An 18,643-nucleotide genomic window follows, 5' to 3' on the forward strand; every position below is an offset into this window, starting at 1 on the left:
TCCAGAGGTCAGCACTGTCAAAATGTTATATACTCATACTTTCTATTTACAATTTTCTTTCTCTTGTACAGAGATGGGGAGTGAGAGGGCGAAGGAAAATTGTCAAAAGTAAAAAAAAAAAGTCAAAATTCACTTTCCTAAAATTTGTTGATTCACCAAATAACCACATATAATTATGGCTCTTCACCTGAAAAATCACCTGTCTTTGGCCAATAGGTCTATTTACATTTCTATTATTTTTAAATGTTATTTCAACTAACCTCATATCTTTTATTCCTTTTCACATAATGTATTTTATGAAAGTCTTAATACTGAATAAAAGCAGCTAATCAAAAATGTTTATGTAGCAATGAAATTTATTTTTTTTATTTTTGGAAGCAAAGAAATTTAACTTCTACCACCTGGATGTTAAAAGTAAATGGGATAATAAATAAAGATAATCATTTTAAAATTCAAACTTGTTAAAATTTGAAGTTATTTGAATTAAATGCAACCTTCCTTTAGACATCTAATTTCCATAACTTCATATGACTATGATTATACTGTGAATAAAACCTTAGAGCTACCACCCTAAGGAATCGTAAATATCCCAAAAATTACACTTTCCTGTATTTTTCTTACTTGTATTTTTTAACAGAAGAATGACTTAGTTTTGGATTTTTTCTAGGTACTATATTTGTGGAGTTCCTTCAAGGCAACTTTTTTCATAGTATTATATCAAACTTATGTTTTTATTTAAATATCACCATATCGTCTGAAGTTATGGAGTGATTAGGCCAGGGTCCAGGTTCTCTTTAAATGATTTACTCCATTCCCCAATCACTGTAGAAAGAAACAAAGGACTCTGTGAACCAAATATTAGAAACTGATATGGATATCGCCTAAGTATGCCTTAGGCAACATGTTATGAATGATAGTAAGGTTTTGTTCATATTTTTCTTTTCATTTTTTTGCAAATATAATTTTTAAACATAAGAAAACTGGTCTTTAATAGGAACTGAAGTAATTGAAGCTATCATGATGCTTGATCCCTTCTCACCACTTACTTTGAAATATATTCAGAAAAATACATATTTCTCCTGGGGAAAAGATCAGGCACAATATCAGTGCAAAGGCACAAGATAAAATGAATTTTTACATCTTTGCTATCTTGAACTTATGGTAACTCTACCACAAAATCAATTGTTACATATTTTTATTTTCTTAAGATTCAACATCACTAATGAAAATGTCAACATTTGCTAAATATATGTACTATTTATGGTTATTTGATTATTCTTAGAGCAATTGTAATTCTAGATATTTTTGCAATGTTTATAGAGCAATTTCACATGTTGTTGCTATTGTACATATGCAAATACATACTACAAAACTCCCCTAGCTCAGTCCACTTGAGGGCTTGGAAACAACACTGAAAAAAGAAGTAAGAACACCTAATGTGAGATTTGCTTTATTACCATCTCTACTTAAAAGAACCAGGGCTCTTCCATCCTGGGTTGACACAGGAAAAGTACAAAATGGGCCTGAACTCTACTTGTTCTAGAAAGCAAAGAAGCATAAATCAGTGAGAGGGACTTTGTCTAAAATGTGCTATGAGAAAACCTCCCCATCTGATTGAGATATAGTGATGGGAGCTGGATTTATTCTCCCATCTGGGGGGAAAAAAAACTCTAATAAATGAACAATAAAATATACGAAGCAATGGTTTCTAAGACACTGGGACATCTGATAACTTAGGGCAGTAATCCCTGACATGTGAGAAACGAACAAGGTGAACACTTTGATTGTCCCTACTTAGAGCCTGAGCTGAGTTTCAAGGTCATGGTGCAGAGAGGGGGGACTCTAGGCACAGCCCAGTGGAACACTGCAGATGAGGAGATGGAGCTCTGAGGTTTGGGTCCAGATGTCTGTAGTTCACAGGACAGAGTACTAGAAGTGAGAGAATTGTGCAGAGAGAAATCTGGAGATCTGCAGAAGGACCTGCCAATTATTTTAGCTGAGTGCTGAGTGAGGAGACTACCAGGGCTGGGAAATAAAAATAAGAGAAAAAGGAAGAAAAAAAAAAAAAAAAGCACCCGTGAGCTGTGGGTCAACTTGAAACAGTCTAATACATAAGAAATTGTAATCCTGAAGGAGGAAGAACAACAGAGAATATTTGAAGAGATAATGGCTGAATTTTTTCCTAATTTAATGAAAACAATTAACTTACAGATCCTACAAGCTTATCAAAACCCAAGGCCAACAAGCACAAAGGAAATACACCAAGACACAGCATAATTGCTCAAAAACAGTGATAAAGATAAAATCTTAAAAGCAGCCAGAGAAAAAGACACATTATTAGGGAGGGACAGAGATAAGGATAATAGCAGATTTTTCAATGGAAATAATGTAAGAAGATAATTGAACAATATATTTAAAGCAGATTCATAAAAACCTGTCAACCTATATAATTCCATACCAAGTAGAAAAACTCTCTCAGAAACTGGAAGAAAAATAAAGACTTATTTAAAAACTACCAAAACAAAGAATTAATCCACATACATTCACATCCTAGAAACAATGAAGGAAGTTCTTCAATCAGAAGGAAAATGATACCAGCTGGAAAGGAATAAAGGAATAAAGATGCTGTAAATGCCAATTCAATGGGATTTTTTTTTCCTTATTATTTATCTTTAAAAGACACTGTCTGTGGTTTCGTGGCTCCCCAGGAAACAGCCTCAGGCTTGATGATTTGTTACAAGTACTCACAGGATTCCAAAAGCTGCTATACTTATGGTTACAGTTATTTAGATCAAAATGATACAGTTTAAAATCTACCAACGGGGAAAGGTGCATGGAGGAAATCTAGGAGAAACCAGGCACAAGCTTCCAGATGATGTCCTCTCCCAAAGAAGTTCTATGGATATGCTTAATTCTCCTGACAATGTGTGTTAACATTTGTGAAATGTTCTCAGTCAGGGAAGTTCATCTAACTTTTTGCTAGTCAGACACAGTCCGCTCTTTCAGACCTCTGCACAAATATGAACTTCAAGTAGGTTGATCAATAGGACCTAGAAATATTTCAATCAAGCTCAATTTTTAAGCTAGCAATATTTTCAAGAAATATACATCTTCAAAATCCAAACAACCCAACCAAGTGCTTTGCCTGTCATTTAGTGCCAAGAGGAGCCAACAATAACAGTCGTAGTCATCTTTGGTAAGTTACATGTGGCTCCTGCTCAGATTCTTCCAAAGAATCTCACAGTTTGGGCAGACCCTGGTATCTTTGCTGGATTTATCAACTGGCCTCTGTTAGTCATGTGGGTCACTTTCTGATACTATCATGCTATCACCAATATAGTGTATTTTCATATTCAGAATCTGCTAAATCCAAAACTCTTCTACTCATATAATGACAGTAAGCTGGTAAATTCAAAAAACCCTGTGAAGACAGTAAATGCAAAGTGGGATCATTCACACATGAAAGCAAACTGTTGTTGGCTCATTTCCAAGATTGAGACGGAGAAAAAAAGTACTTGCAAATTCAATCGTGAATACCATTTTCCTTTAGACTGATGTAATGTATATTTTGCAATGTTGAAACCATATCAAGGACTGCTGATGCTATATGAGGTACTATTTCATTAAAGCCTTGGTAATCTCCTGCTGGTCTCCATGAACCATTTTTGTCACGGGCCACTTATAGGCTACTGTACCTATGTTGATATCAGCACTCCAACTTCTAACATGCCATTAATTAAAGAGGTGTTTTCATTTCCTACAGCTGTTATAAAAATAGTAACACAAACTGGGTTGCTTTGAATATATATTTGAATTTGAATATATATATATATATATATATATATATATATAATTTTTTTTTTTGTCTTACTGTTCTGCAGGCTTGAGGTCCAAAATTAAGGTGTTGAATCTGAGGTTTGCTCAAGCCTTTAGATCTAGATGCCAATTTGCAGGGCATACAGATGGTAGAGGAACATACTGAGTTGTATCGGGAGTATGCAATCAGCAACATTTAAGCTGTGGGGAAGTCTATACATTAATGGTGTGGATTAATAACATAAAATATAAAAAAAATAAGGAGGGAGGGAGAGAGAGTTGTACATTAATTTTTTTAAACATGTGTCTTTATAATTTATAAAAGATTAAAAATGTCACTGGTGAATACAGAAGTTTTGGCATATTCTCTGATTTTCCTCACTCTTTAAAATGTTGATAGTAAATAAAAAAGTAAAATAGACTACAAAATTATACAGTATAAAGGACTAAGGGCTATCCATCACTACTGTTGAAAAACTATTCTGGAGAATTAGTGCCAATTAAGTCCTTTATTCATCTAAAATAGCATATAAGAAATGTGCTTTTTAAGTCAATTATGCTGATAAATACATTTTTGAGAGAGAGTTCTACAAATCGGTAACATTGCTAACAGTCCCCAGTTTCTAATTATTGCCAACTTAAGCCTGAAGAAAGTTAGCTATTTAACGCTAATGAATTATTTTCTTGTCAAGTACAATATAACAGGCAAATTTTGACTCCTGAACCATTCCATCTGTATGCTGTTCTATTTTTATGCCCTATTTTTATGCCTTAGTTGCCTGATCTGGGTACCCTACACCCTCAGCCTTTTCCTATAGCAGCAAAGCCACATGACTGGGATTTAAAACTGATGTGAATCCCGATTCCAATCCCAGGGTAAGAAACTTAACCTCAAAAACAGGAGAGATAGTCATGTGTTATGTTCTTTCATTATCTCATCAAGAAATTGAGTAAGTGTGAAAGGATAATGCTTTGGAAAGAAAAAGATATATAATTTCTTAAAGTGAGAAATATTTTTAAAATCTTGCCAACTGATTTTAATGTCACTGCAGTGACTGATGTGCTTCCTTTAGAATCAAGTCACTCTCTACGCCAAAGAGCTCTCTTTAGAGAAACGGACCCCTGGATCCACCTTGGTTACACTTTGCATCTGGCTGCCCTCTATTAATGCTCAGATAAAATAAACTCTCTTTGTAATGTCAGCATTAAGCTGGCTGTAATTGAGATTATTGGTTTTATGCTGTTTTTCATCTTTGACCGATACTTTAGAAGAGTTACGTTCTTATTTTACATAGCTTGTGCCTTATTCTTGGGAATAAGAAATTTCAGGGTGAACTTCATGAAATTTGATATTCTAAAGTTATCTGTTTCTTTTGACAATGATGAACAATGAAAAAAGAAACACTTCAAGTTCATAAATGACATTGAACCTAAGATTTGGAGAGTTGCAAAGACATGTTTTGATTTAAAAAATTGAACACGTCAGATGGGAGAAAATGAGAATATACACATGCCAAAATGTCATTTTCATAAAATACCTGTTTGAAAGATATTTCATTTTAAGCCGGAGATTAAGCAAGCCTATAAAGAAATAACTAGGGCTACTTTAAAAACACTCAAGATTTTTCTTTGTGTGAATTTACATTGTAATTCTAAAGGTCATTATCATTTCTGTGCCAGAAAAACTAGGTATTTGTGATATAGACTGAAAATAGATCAATAAAATGAAACAAAAATATCACATGTTAATCATATACATTCAAATCTAAGTTAGAAATATATGGCCACTTCATAAAGCATGTCCATTAAGCAATGGTCATATAGACTGTATTCAAGTATACAAACCGTTTAGGACTTCCTAAAACAAAATAGAAGAGGCCTGATAGAGCAAATATAAACTCTCCTAACTTAAGCTAAACTTAGCAGAACAACGGTCTTGAGGGCTTTGTGTCATTTTTAATTAGTGAGGTAAGTTTGGTAAAATGGTGCATTTTGGCACGTGATTATTAGATTTAGCTAAAATTATAGGCAACTTAAAAATTAAATTATCAATTTTAAGATATATTGGCAAGTTTTGTATCATTTTTATTTTTATTTTTAAAAATTTTTTTAAAGTGTATCATTTTTAATCAGCTAACTCCCTTAATCCTGTTTTGAATAAATTTCTATCTACATTGTCACTAATTTATCCCAAACTACCTTTATCCTGCATCTTTATTGATAAAAAAGTTTACATAACTGTCTTTTCCATTTGAAGTGTGATCCATGCTTTGGACTTGGGCCAAAATGCTCCATCTAGTGTACAAATTTTATCTGACCAACTCCTGCCTAAAGCTATAAATTAACAGTTGCCTTTAGAAGAATATAGTCTTAAAATTGCTGTGAGACTTTCATGACTTGGTTCCCTCTTACTTTGCAAACCCCATCTCTTACTACCCTCTAACTGCCCTCTGTATGAGCCAGACATGCTCAACTGATTGCAAACTGTCTCCTCTCAGGGCCTATGCATAAATCTATTCATCTGGCCCACACATAACAACCCACACCCAATGGTACCTACTTTCCTTCACTAATTCAACGGATATTTACTGATCTCTTCTAGGCTCAGGAATCATCCAACTCCCCATTCAGGGTTTTATCAACCTTTTTCTACCTCCTCCAAGGCTCAGGTGGCCAAAAGTTCTACTTTAAGAGATATGTCTAGGTGTGCAACAGCAGGCTTCAGAAACTGATGAGATGAAGACATTCAGGAATGAGAACTAGGATTGTCTGAAGGAAGTTGAGGCTCTAATGGAATATAGGCAATCATCAAGCAGAAAGCAATGTCAGGTCATATGGGAATCTTGGCAGCACTCAGTGGTGGAAATGCAGGCAGGCTTCTGTACATAAATAGCAAAATCCTGTACCCTTGAGCAAGGTGGATGGTAGATTCTTAGCTTTGGTTTAGGACAGGGTCTGTCAGATGAGGTCTGGAAGTTTGGGGTAAGAGATGAATCAGAGCTAATGAGTAGACTCTTGGCAAAATAAAAATAAAATCAGCATCTGTCAGTAGTCTACTAAGTGTTTATACACCTTTAAATGTATTACTTCCTTTGATTTTTACAAAAATAACATGAGAAGCTGAGAAAACTATCCAAGGCTCCTTAGACAGCAGACTAGCAAAACCAGCTTTCATAACAAAGGCTTATTCCAAAGACTGATTTTCACTACACAAGATTCTCTCTCAATAGAACCTTATAGGAAGAAGAACTGACAAGAACTTAGAAGCAATAAGGGAACTGTTTTTGTGCAGATCTCAACCTATCAATAGTAATGCTCTCAGCTAGATGCCTAGGGGCACTCACCTGGGCCCTGATGAGCTTCCTATAGATATCTCCCCTTTCCAAACCGATGTTAAGACTCTATCAACCCTTGTAGTTCTTATGTTTGCAAGATGCCTTTCAGCAACAACCATCAAGAACCTTAAAAAAATAAAGACCTGGAAATTACATAGCCCACCTGGGGCCACACAGTGAGGTCATGGATGGAGAGATGCAGGGTACATGTGGCAGCAAGCCCCTGCATGTACTGGGGCCAAGGGTGGGGCCTAGGGTTTCACAGGCTTACTCTTTATTGGTGAATGTAAAACATAAGAGCAGGAATTTAAAGTGTGGGAAGAAAAAAGATAAGTGACCCAAATAGTTATCAAAATTAACCAAGATTTCTAAAACAGAGGAGCCTCAGTACAGGGAGTTGGTCTGGTTCTTTATCTAGTCAAGTGGCTGGGCAATGTATTTATTCAAGACAGCCATCTTTAAAATGGATGCCTCTGTGAAATGGATGCCCAGGCAATCAAAGCTTAAGTCAGGCACTTTTATCACAAAGTGGATAACAAAAAACAGAAGACAAAAAAACCTGTCAGGGCCTTACGCTACAGGAATCTATAACTTGTCTCTAAAGTCACTCATAGAAGCAGCAAATCAATCTATAGAACAACCCAGTATATATAATTGTGTCCACCAGATCACTATTGTGGCTTTTAATCCTATTTTGCACCAGAAAGTATTATTGTTTCTTCTATATGCATTTTGTACATGCTTCTTCCCACAAGATAAGTTCTACTATTGGGGTAGGAGTAGCCTAAAGTAGTTAACACAGGTGTTATCAGTTATAATGAAAAAGTAAAATTAAGGGGAAAAGGGGGGGGCATGAATGAGTCTCCATCAGTTATTTAGGGTCTGTGCATGTATGTGTCTGTCATATGCAGGTCTTTGTAATGTGTACTCATTGGGGTCTTAAGTGTCCTCTGCATTTATTTCATGTTCCCGTAATATAGAGAAAGAGCTGGTCATCTCAATTAAAAACATATTTTAGATATATGTTGCTATTCTTGGGTTGTCTTCCTCAGACTATATCACCGTTTATCCATTTATCTCTCCTTACATAGCTCCAGGGATTTGTGATCATCTCATACATCATGATGACCAGAAACTTCAGGGACCAAAATCTCTTGGAGTTGAGTTATTGTGTTAGGCAAAATTATGACCGCTCCAAGAAATCGTCTTAATTCCTGGAACATGTAAATGTTCTCTTGTGTGTGCTTTCTCTCTCTCTCTCTCTCTCTAATAAATAAAGTTTTAAAAATAAAACATGGAGCAGAAAGATGGAAGATGTTGGCTCTAAAGATTGGAGTGAAGGGGCTGCACACCCCTGAGTGCCCACAGACCTGGAAGCAGATGAAGCAAGGAATAGATTCTCCCCTAGAGTCTCTGGAGAGAGTACAGCCCTGAGGACACCTTGATGTCAGTCCCAGGATAACAGTTTGGGACTTTTAGCCTCCAAAACCATGAGAAAATATTTTTTTGTTGTTTTAAGCCACTAAGGTTGTGGCAATTTGGTTCAGCAGCCACAGAAAATTAATACATTTATGTTATCAGTTCTCTCTTTGCATGGTTCAACAGCTATTTTCTCTGTAGGAGAGCCTGTTCCACCTGCCCATTTCCTCCAGACTCTCCTTTTTGCCGCATGCTTATGTTAAAGCAGTATTCTCATCTCAACAGTTTTTCTTTAAAAATAGATAGACTTGGGGCGCCTGGGTGGCTCAGTTAAGCGTCTGCCTTCCTACTCCCCCTGCTTGTGTTCCCTCTCTCCCTGTCAAATAAATAAATAAAATCTTTAAAAAAATAAATAAAAATAAAAATGGTTAGACTTTCCATTCTTTCTTGTATGTAATACAGCATGTTAACATATTAAGTATATTATCCTAAGTCATTTAAATACTATGGTTTCATTTAAAAAAATCCTCAAGTTGCAAAGAATTCCCTTTCCTTTACCTGAATTTTTTAAATCCTAAGTAATTTCATTTATACAAATTCTTGTAATTAATATATTAAGTGCTCTGAAATAAAAACAAACATGTGAGCATTGAAAAATAATCTTGTGTGTCTTCTTTTGGTCTGGTCTGATTTTCTTACCTTTGCTGTTTTGTGGGGTCGGAAAGTCCATCCTGAGAGCTAAAAATAGGAATTTCCAATCACACCTCACTTCTTAAGTAAAAATCTCAGCTATATAGTCCCAAGATGTTATATAAAGCCTTAAATTTTATTTCTCTTTGCATTTGAACACATGGTAAAATGGTCTATATCTAAATTTGAAAAGCTGAGAATTGGTTGATACCTATATGCATTAGAATTTCCATTTCCCTCCATTCTATTTTTTTTTTAAAGATTGTATTTATTTGAGAAAGAGAGAGAGAAAATGAGTGATGGGGAGGGGCAGAGGGAAAGGGAGAAGCAGGTTCCTCACAGAGCAGGGAGCCCAAAGCAGGGCTCGATCCCAGGACCCTGAGATCATGACCTGAGACGAAGGCGGATGCTTAACCAACTGAGGCACCCAGGCATCTCTATATATTTTTAAATATAAAGCAAAATGGGCAAAGTACAATAAAATAAGCAAACATTTTGTTCATGCCCTATTGTAGAAATAAAGGAGATGCTTCTATAACTCAATCATAGGCAGGTGGTGTCAATGTATAATAGCAGAGTCATTAGTGCAAATATGATATAAAATAGTTATTCAAGGATATCATTTATTAAGGAATGAAGTGTGGATTGTATGAAAGCTAAGGATTTTCTCTACACCTACGTCTCAGGCCCCTATATGTTCTTTTCAATTCTCCCAGCATCACAAAATTTTCATCACACTAAACATGTGCCCTGCTATTCTTTCCTATTTTCGTATTTTCCCCTCTGGAAGACTGAAATGCTTTAAGATTCAAAGGCCAATTTCAATATGTTTAAGAAGATCTTAAGGCTTTTAAAAGTTATACCCAAAATTAAAATTTGGATATACATAGCCTCATTTTGTTTATTCCTGGTTATTACTCAGTTGTTGAGGCATTCTTACAGGTGTTCCTAATTTTCTTTTGACATTTATCTGGAAAAAAAAAAAACTTCAAATAATCTTTCTAATTCCTCCCAATTTTAACTAGAAACCCCTATTTAAGGGAAGAGGAAAAAATATATATACACTATCTAGATAATCATCTCAGATGTCTATTTCATTTGTCTTGGCAAAACCAATTAATATTAACTTACAGGACATAAAAATGGTAGTATTCTTTGGCTTTCAATTGAGGCTTAAGCTCTGTTATATTTATTACTCTACTAAATTCCCCGAGTAGTCTAAAGGAAGCATTTGATGCTGTATTTGATTTACAGCCAAGCCATTCAGCAAAATTCTGTTCCAACATCCTCTAAGAACATGTAAACAACGTAAAGTAAATGTCTTTTAAGCTTATTATCAACAGAAGTGTCCTCATCTAATGCATTAGCAACAATAATAAAAACAAAGTACACTCAGACCAAAGGCACAGAGCCATGGGCCTTCTTGGGAAGTTCTTTTCATAAATCAATTCATGATGTCTTTACTATGGAGTATCCAGTTAACTGTAAATAAAACTCCAGACATGCTTAAAAATTGTTTCTTCCCCCAAGAAATGATGGTTAGAAATAGTTTCCTGATAGCAATCATTACTGGCTTTTACTATTTAGTACAAAAGGCTTGACCCTGATTAAAAGGTTTAATTTTTATGTTTCAATGGTCACAAAGTCAAAAACATAGATTTATCTACAATGGCAAAGATAGCTATAAATTTATTACTGGTGATGGCAATTTTTCCTCTGATACCTTAGGCTGAATGTAACTTTATTGCTACTTCTAGGAGGGACTTACGGGCAATTTCCATTTTACAGTCACTGTGAGTTAAACTCACCATCCCAAGCAGCAGTTGTCACAGATTGGTGCATAATTTAAAGAAAGAAGCGTAACATGCGGATTGTATTATCCACCAGCGCTTGCTTCTCTGTCCTGGCTGCTTAATCTTCTCCCAGCACTAGCCAGTCGTATGTCTGGCCTGGCAGGGTCAGATTGACAAGATGCTCGCTGTGCCAATTTTTATATTACATTCACTATCACCTTCACATAGCATTGATTTTACATTTCCCTGGTGGGGGTACTGTCAGTTATCAAAATGCAGCTGAAGTAAATAGTTTGCAGGGAACCATTTGGTAAATAAGAAGTCACTAATGAGAGACCCCTCTAACAGAGTTAGTGCACACATTGTGGAATAGCCACACTTTTCCCAGCAAATATCAAAGTTTTAAGAGTTTATAAGAATTGTTTTTAGATATCAGGTTAATAATAGAGCCAGCATATCTTGGCCATATTTTAAAGAACAAAGTGTCATCCATATAAAGAGTTTTATAAATTTGTTTGTAAATTTATTTGTTAGGGTATTAAAGTACAGAACTATAACGCTTTCACTTCAAGCTGGATAGGTGACAATATCAGCAGAGTAAAATACCCAACTGAAAAGGTCTTAAATTTGTTATGACAGTATTACTATTACTCGGAAAATCTCATCCATCCTCTTAAAGCAGATAATTGAAGGCATGGGATCATCTCAATGTAGAAAGAATGTGTAATGTATGCTCATATTACATAAAATTGTGCCAAAGCTCAGAAGATTTAAATTACTTAATTAACCAGTAATGTCACGGATGCTGGTAAATGTCAGAACTGGGACCAGAACGCAGAAACAGGTGTCTGATGATAATTAATGTTCCATAAATAATTGTGGACTGAATGTTATTTTAAATACAAAATTGAAGTTGCAAAAAAAATTCCACTTATAGGTAAGCCTAGTTAATTACTTTCCTTTGGTTTTAGCCATTTCTTACTTATGTCAGATGAAAAGGTTTCTAAAAACATAGACCCCTATAAAAAATGACCTAAGATATTTAACTTGCCACTTAACCTAAACTCATTTCCCATCTTTATTAATGCTGCATTCAAGCCAAATATAAAGATGCAAGGCATATAATTTACTCAACCGTTCTTTTACTTCATTTTCTCTAACATTTGGTATAAATGACATTTATAAACGTATTATATGTGATCTGCTTCTGTAATTCAATTCAATATTTGTGTCATGTATGGTGTTAAAAGCAGATAAACAGATGTGCAAACATGAATAGTGAGAAAATATTGAGGAAAAAACATGTTCATAAAATTCAAAATTAAAAGCTTTAATTAAAAGTTCAACAGATGCCCCAATCTGTTCATACAGTTTTGTTCTTTTTACTTCTTTCAGAAATTTTCAAAATATTAAATTACTTTCAATCTCTGTGAGATTTTTGTTTTTTGGCAGATGCAAATTTTCTAATATTTTAATATTTCTAAATTTTCTAATGCAAATTTACATAATGCATTTAGATACTTTACTCACATTTTCAAATATCTCGTTTTATTAGTTTTTAAAAATTTCTAACTTGTGGTCCCAACTTGCCTTTCTAATTTGTATTTTATCGCATCCTACATGTATTACCCAGTAGACAGAACTGTGTGTCTCATCAAGTAAATACTCAATAAGTGCTTCTGGAATCTGCTAAACTCTCTCCCTACACACCTAGGCTTCTGTGTCTTTGCATAATAACTTATTCCTTTGCCACACAGTCTAGAATGTTTTCTAAGAATTTTAACACTCCAGATGCTAGAGCCAGATTGCTTGGGTGCAAACCCCAGCTCCATAAGCCACCATCTGGTGACCTTAGGTAAATCTTTAAATTCCTGTTAGCCTGTGATTCAACTGTCTTACACAATTCATAGCACTCACCATAGCACATGACCCGTACCTCTGAAACAAATAATACATTATATGTTTAAAAAAAAAAAAAAGAAGAAGATAGCAGGAAGGGAAGAATGAAGGGGGGAATCGGAGGGGGAGATGAACCACGAGAGACTACGGACTCTGAGAAACAAACTGAGGGTTCTAGAGGGGAGGGAAGTGGGGGGGATGGGTTAGCCTGCTGATGGGTATTAAAGAGGGCACGTACTGAATGGAGCACTGGGTGTTATACGCAAACAATGAATCATGGAACACTACATCAAAAACTAATGATGTATGGTGATTAACATAATAATAAAAAAATTCCCCTTTGCCACATCTTCTTCATCTAAAAACTGGATCTAATGCTTATAGCTTGCACCTATGTCACTCATTTGTAAAGACAAATAAGTGAGCAATAATATGTCATTTGTTTGAAACACTGCCTGACATCGAGTAAATGCTCCATATTGGTAGTTATTATAATTATTACGAACCTGTTGTTTACCTTTCATAAACTTCATCAATTTTAAAATGTAGGTTTTACCTCCTTTATTCAATTTCTTCTCACCAAACTGAACTGCGTATTTGTTCTTTTGAGCTTTAGAATTTAATTATCCGTTTACTCATTTAACATTTATGTAATGTCTAAAGTGTATGAACTCTCCTGCTGGACAGTTGTATAGAAATTAATAAGTTTTCTGTTTTTTTAATCTTATTTAAATTCAATTAATTAACAGATAGTGTATCCTTAGTTTCAGAGGTAGAGTTCAATAATTCATCAGTTACATAGAACACCCAGGGCTCATTACATCACATGCCCCCCTTAATGTCCATCACCCAATTACCCCATCCCTCCACCTCCCTCCCCTCCAGCAACCCTCAGTGTGTTTCCTATAGTTAAGTCTCTTATGGTTTGTCTCCTCTGCTTTTATTTTTCCCTTCCTTCCCCTATAATCCTGTTTTGTTTAAGTTTTCTGTTTTAAAGGGCTTACAATCTGTATGGAATAGGGAAATAAAACTGTCAAATCTAGTTGAGTTTAGTGGAGAATAAATTGAGAAAGAAGGAGGAAGTATCAAGGTAGGTAAATTCAAAAGTTTAACAGGTGACTATGGCAATTTTTTAAATGTAGTTTTGTTTTGTTTTAAATCAAAGGACATCTTATTAGCCAAGTGCCTGTTACCTAGTTTAAAAGTCAAAGTATCAAACATTTGACATTTAGTATTTTATTCTTAATGGCATATTTCCCATTGTCAAAACTATGTCTATCAAAAACATCTTTATTTTTTATTTTTATTTTCAAAAACATCTTTATAGTTATGATTTTATAAGTATCAAAGAAGACTTTTTTTTTTTTTAAGGGAGAAAGAGAGTGGGTTGGAGGGAGTGGGGGGGAAGGGGCAGACAGAGAATCTTAAGCAGGCTCTATGCCCAGCATGAAGCCTGACATGGGGCTCAATCTCACAACCCTGAGATCATGACCTGAGCCAAAGTCAGGAGTTGGATGCTTAACCGCCCCAAAGATGACTTTCTTTACACAAATTATACATGGTATTTGTAGGTATAAGGCTATGTAAGATTCTCATATTTTCCATATCTATGTCTAAAATACTTTTAGAGAACTACTTTTACAATGCAGGTTTTTAACAATAATAGTTGTAATCTTTTCTTATAAGTTTATCAATACTGAAAGTTAATATTTACAAGCTATTTTTTCAATAGAAAAGACCAATGAAAGTAAGAGCTGTTTTTCTGAAAAGACAAAATTGATAAACTTTTAGTTAGACTCATCAAGAAAAACAGAGAGGACCCAAATAAATAAGAAATGAAAGAGAAGTAACAACCAATACCACAGAAATACAACAGATTATAAGAGATTATAAAAAACCATATACCAATAAATTGGATAAAAGAAACAGATAAATTCCTAGAAACATACAATCTTCCAAAACAGAATCTGGAATAGAAAATCTGAACAGACCCATTAGTAGTAACAAAATTATATCAGTAGTCAAAAACTCCCAACAAAGTCCCACATTAAATGGATTCTCAGGTGACTACTCAACCAAATATTTAAAGGAGAGTTAATACCTACTCTCCTAAAACTATTCCAAAAAATAGAAGGAAAGTTTCCAAATACTTTCTATGAGAATCTTCTGTTTTACCTACCTCTCTCTTTTACAGCACTGAGTTGATTTTGGTTTATCATCCAATCTGAAAACTAGCATTTTGTTTAATCAGTGAATTTAGACCATTTATATATGTCAAACTGAGAGAGAGCATCGATATTAGTTTCATTCCACTATATTAAGATTTTAAATAACACTACATACATATTTTTAGTCAACATTGGTTTTCCTGTCACTATTTACTCAAGTCCCTAAAAATCTAATTCTTGTGATAGTTTCTATTAATTCCCTCATAGGAACAATGATAAAAATTAGTCGAGCTCTTCTCGCCCTCTATTCTGTGACTTCAGTTTGAATTTATTAAATTTATTAAATTTGCACTTACCTATTCAATAAACTTCTAATTTCATCACTTAATTTGCCATCCATATATGATATCATTTGACTCCAGCTATTATGATAAGTAGACATAATTTCCTCACCTTTAATATGTCCCCCTTTTTGCCACAATATTTGTGGATACATAATTTGATTTATCATGGCTTAGATTATAAACAGGTTCTTTCCCAGGATTCTTAGTTTTTCCCCCACCAGAAAGAAAATTATATTTGATGATTACTTGTCTTTTTGAAAAAATGTCCCAGTATTACTTGGGTTTGCTGAAGTTTGTCCCCTAGGTAGATATCCCTCTAGAAGAATTCACAGAAACATGTTCTAAATTTTAGCATATTTAAAATTGTTTAACTGCTACTTTTATACTTCAAAAAATGCTTTGTGTGTAAACCCTTGGAACATACTTTAGTTTCTTGTAAATTTACAGGTACTTTAGTAATTGTGTTTTGAGGATGTCTGGGGTCAGCCTAATTTTTCCACCATTATACCTTTATAACTGACATGATTGTTTGCTATAATTCATAAAAGTACTTTTTGTTTTTCATTTATCTGCAGTAAATTTAAAGGGGCAATATCTCTGCTTTCACCGTTCTCGGTCAAATTTACCCGAGGAATAAGTGTATCAACATGAAGATTCGAATCTTTATTTAAGGCAGGGAAATTTTGTTGAAATGTAAATATTTCTCTTTTCTATGGTATTGGTTTTAGTTTTTTTTTAAACAAGGACATTGGTGATATATATAGTTAATTTCCCTTCCCGGATTTCAACTGTTTGAAATAGTCTTTTCTTAAAATATAGTTATGACTATTTTCTTTTATTCACCTCCCACATTTCTGCCCTCTGGATCATTTGCTGTGTACAGTTGTGTCTATTCTCTTTTGTGTCCATCTCAATTTCATCTCCTCTTTTCTAATAGTTTTAAACTTTTATTTTCTTGTGCTCGGTCCACTCATGTTTTACTTCCTTCTACTGCAATCTTTCCTATATGCTCAAGAATTTTTATTTTTTTGCTCTTACTCAATAAAGACATTTTCTTCATCTGTCCCCAGATAAAAATTTGGAGGTAAATATTTTTTCTGCTATTTGCCATTTCTGTTCCTTTCTACTTTTTATCATATGATCTGCACTTGTAATCTTAGCGTTAATAACCCTTGAGGCTGTTGCATATTCTTGGATAAGCTAATTACTAGAGACCTTTGCTGGGGAAGTATACCAGCCATTTCTCAGAGGGGCTAGAATTTCACTATGCTGATTTTTGTGTTTTGTATTTAGTTTTCCCACCCAAAGAGGAGAGACTACTGTGGATTTTTTTTTCTTCTTCTTCTAGTTTTCTTGAGAATGTAGCTTTCTACGTGATTCCTTATTTAGTTCTGTCTTCTCTGCTTCCAGGAATAAATTATCCAGGTGACTCTTTCTCACTATATTATATCCTCCCTCTACACTATTAAAAATAAGGAATTGAAGTTTTATCCAATAATAATGCCTCTCAGTTCAATGTCCCTTGCAGATTCTTTCTGAAATATGCAATGCAGACATCCTCTCTGTTTACATTCTTCTACTAGTTTTTTTTTGGATTTTAAAAATTTTTTTATTGTTATGTTAATCACCATACATCATTAGTTTTTGATGTAGTGTTCCATGATTCATTGTTTGTGCATAACACCCAGTGCTCTACGCAGAATGTGCCCTCCCTAATACCCATCACCAGGCTAACCCATCCCCCCACCCCCCTTCCCTAGAACCCTCAGTTTGTTTTTCAGAGTCCATCGTCTCTCATGGTTCGTCTCCGCCTCCGAGTTACTCCCCTTCATTCTTCCCCTCCTGCTATCTTCTTCTTCTTTTTTTTTCTTAACATATATTGCATTATTTGTTTCAGAAGTACAGATCTGTGATTCAACAGTCTTGCACAATTCACAGCGCTCACCATAGCACATACCCTCCCCAGTGTCTATCACTCAGCCACCCCATCCCTCCCACCCCCCACCACTCAGCAACCCTCAGTTTGTTTCCTGAGATTAAGAATTCCTCATATCAGTGAGGTCATATGATACATGTCTTTCTCTGATTGACTTATTTCACTCAGCATAACACCCTCCAGTTCCATCCACGTCGTTGCAAATGGTAAGATCTCATTCCTTTTGATGGCTGCATAATATTCCATTGTGTATATATACCACTTCTTCTTTATCCATTCATCTGTCGATGGACATCTTGGCTCTTTCCACAGTTTGGCTATTGTGGACATTGCTGCTATAAACATTGGGGGGCACGTACCCCTTCGGCTCCCTACATTTGTATCTTTGTGGTAAATACCCAGTAGTGCAATTGCTGGATCGTAGGGTAGCTCTATTTTCAACTGTTTGAGGAACCTCCAAAATGTTTCCCAGAGTGGCTGCACCAGCTTGCATTCCCACCAACAGTGTAGGAGGGTTCCCCTTTCTCCACATCCCCGCCAACATCTGTCGTTTCCTGACTCGTTAATTTTAGTCATTCTGACTGGTGTGAGGTGGTATCTCATGGAGGTTTTGATTTGGATTTCCCTGATGCCGAGCAATGGTGAGCACTTTTTCATGTGTCTGTTGGCCATTTGGATGTCTTCTTTGGAAAAATGTCTGTTCATGTCTTCTGCCCATTTCTTGATTGGATTATTTGTTCTTTGGGTGTTGAGTTTAATAAGTTCTTTATAGATTTTGGATACTAGCCCTTATCTGATATGTCATTTGCAAATATTTTCTCCCATTCTGTTGGTTGTCTTTTGGTTTTGTGGACTGTTTCTTTTGCTGTGCAAAAGCTTTTGATCTTGATGAAGTCCCAATAGTTCATTCTTGCCCTTGCTTCCCTTGCCTTTGGCGATGTTTCTAGGAAGAATTTGCTGCGGCTGAGGTCGAAGAGGTTGCTACCTGTGTTCTCCTTTAGGATTTTGATGGACTCCTGCCTCACGTTTAGGTCTTTCAACCATTTGGAGTCTATTTTTGTGTGTGGTGTAAGGAAATGGTCCAGTTTCATTCTTCTGCATGTGGCTGTCCAGTTTTCCCAACACCATTTGTTGAAGAGACTGTCTTTTTTCCATTGGACATTCTTTCCTGCTTTGTCAAAGATGAGTTGACCATAGAGTTGAGGGCCCATTTCTGGGCTCTCTATTCTGTTCCATTGAGCTA

The sequence above is a fragment of the Callorhinus ursinus genome, unplaced genomic scaffold (genome assembly GCF_003265705.2).
Source record: "Callorhinus ursinus isolate GAN/ISIS: 27379988/994484 unplaced genomic scaffold, GSC_fseal_2.0 scaffold12, whole genome shotgun sequence".
In the NCBI taxonomy this organism is placed as follows: Eukaryota; Metazoa; Chordata; class Mammalia; order Carnivora; family Otariidae; genus Callorhinus; species Callorhinus ursinus.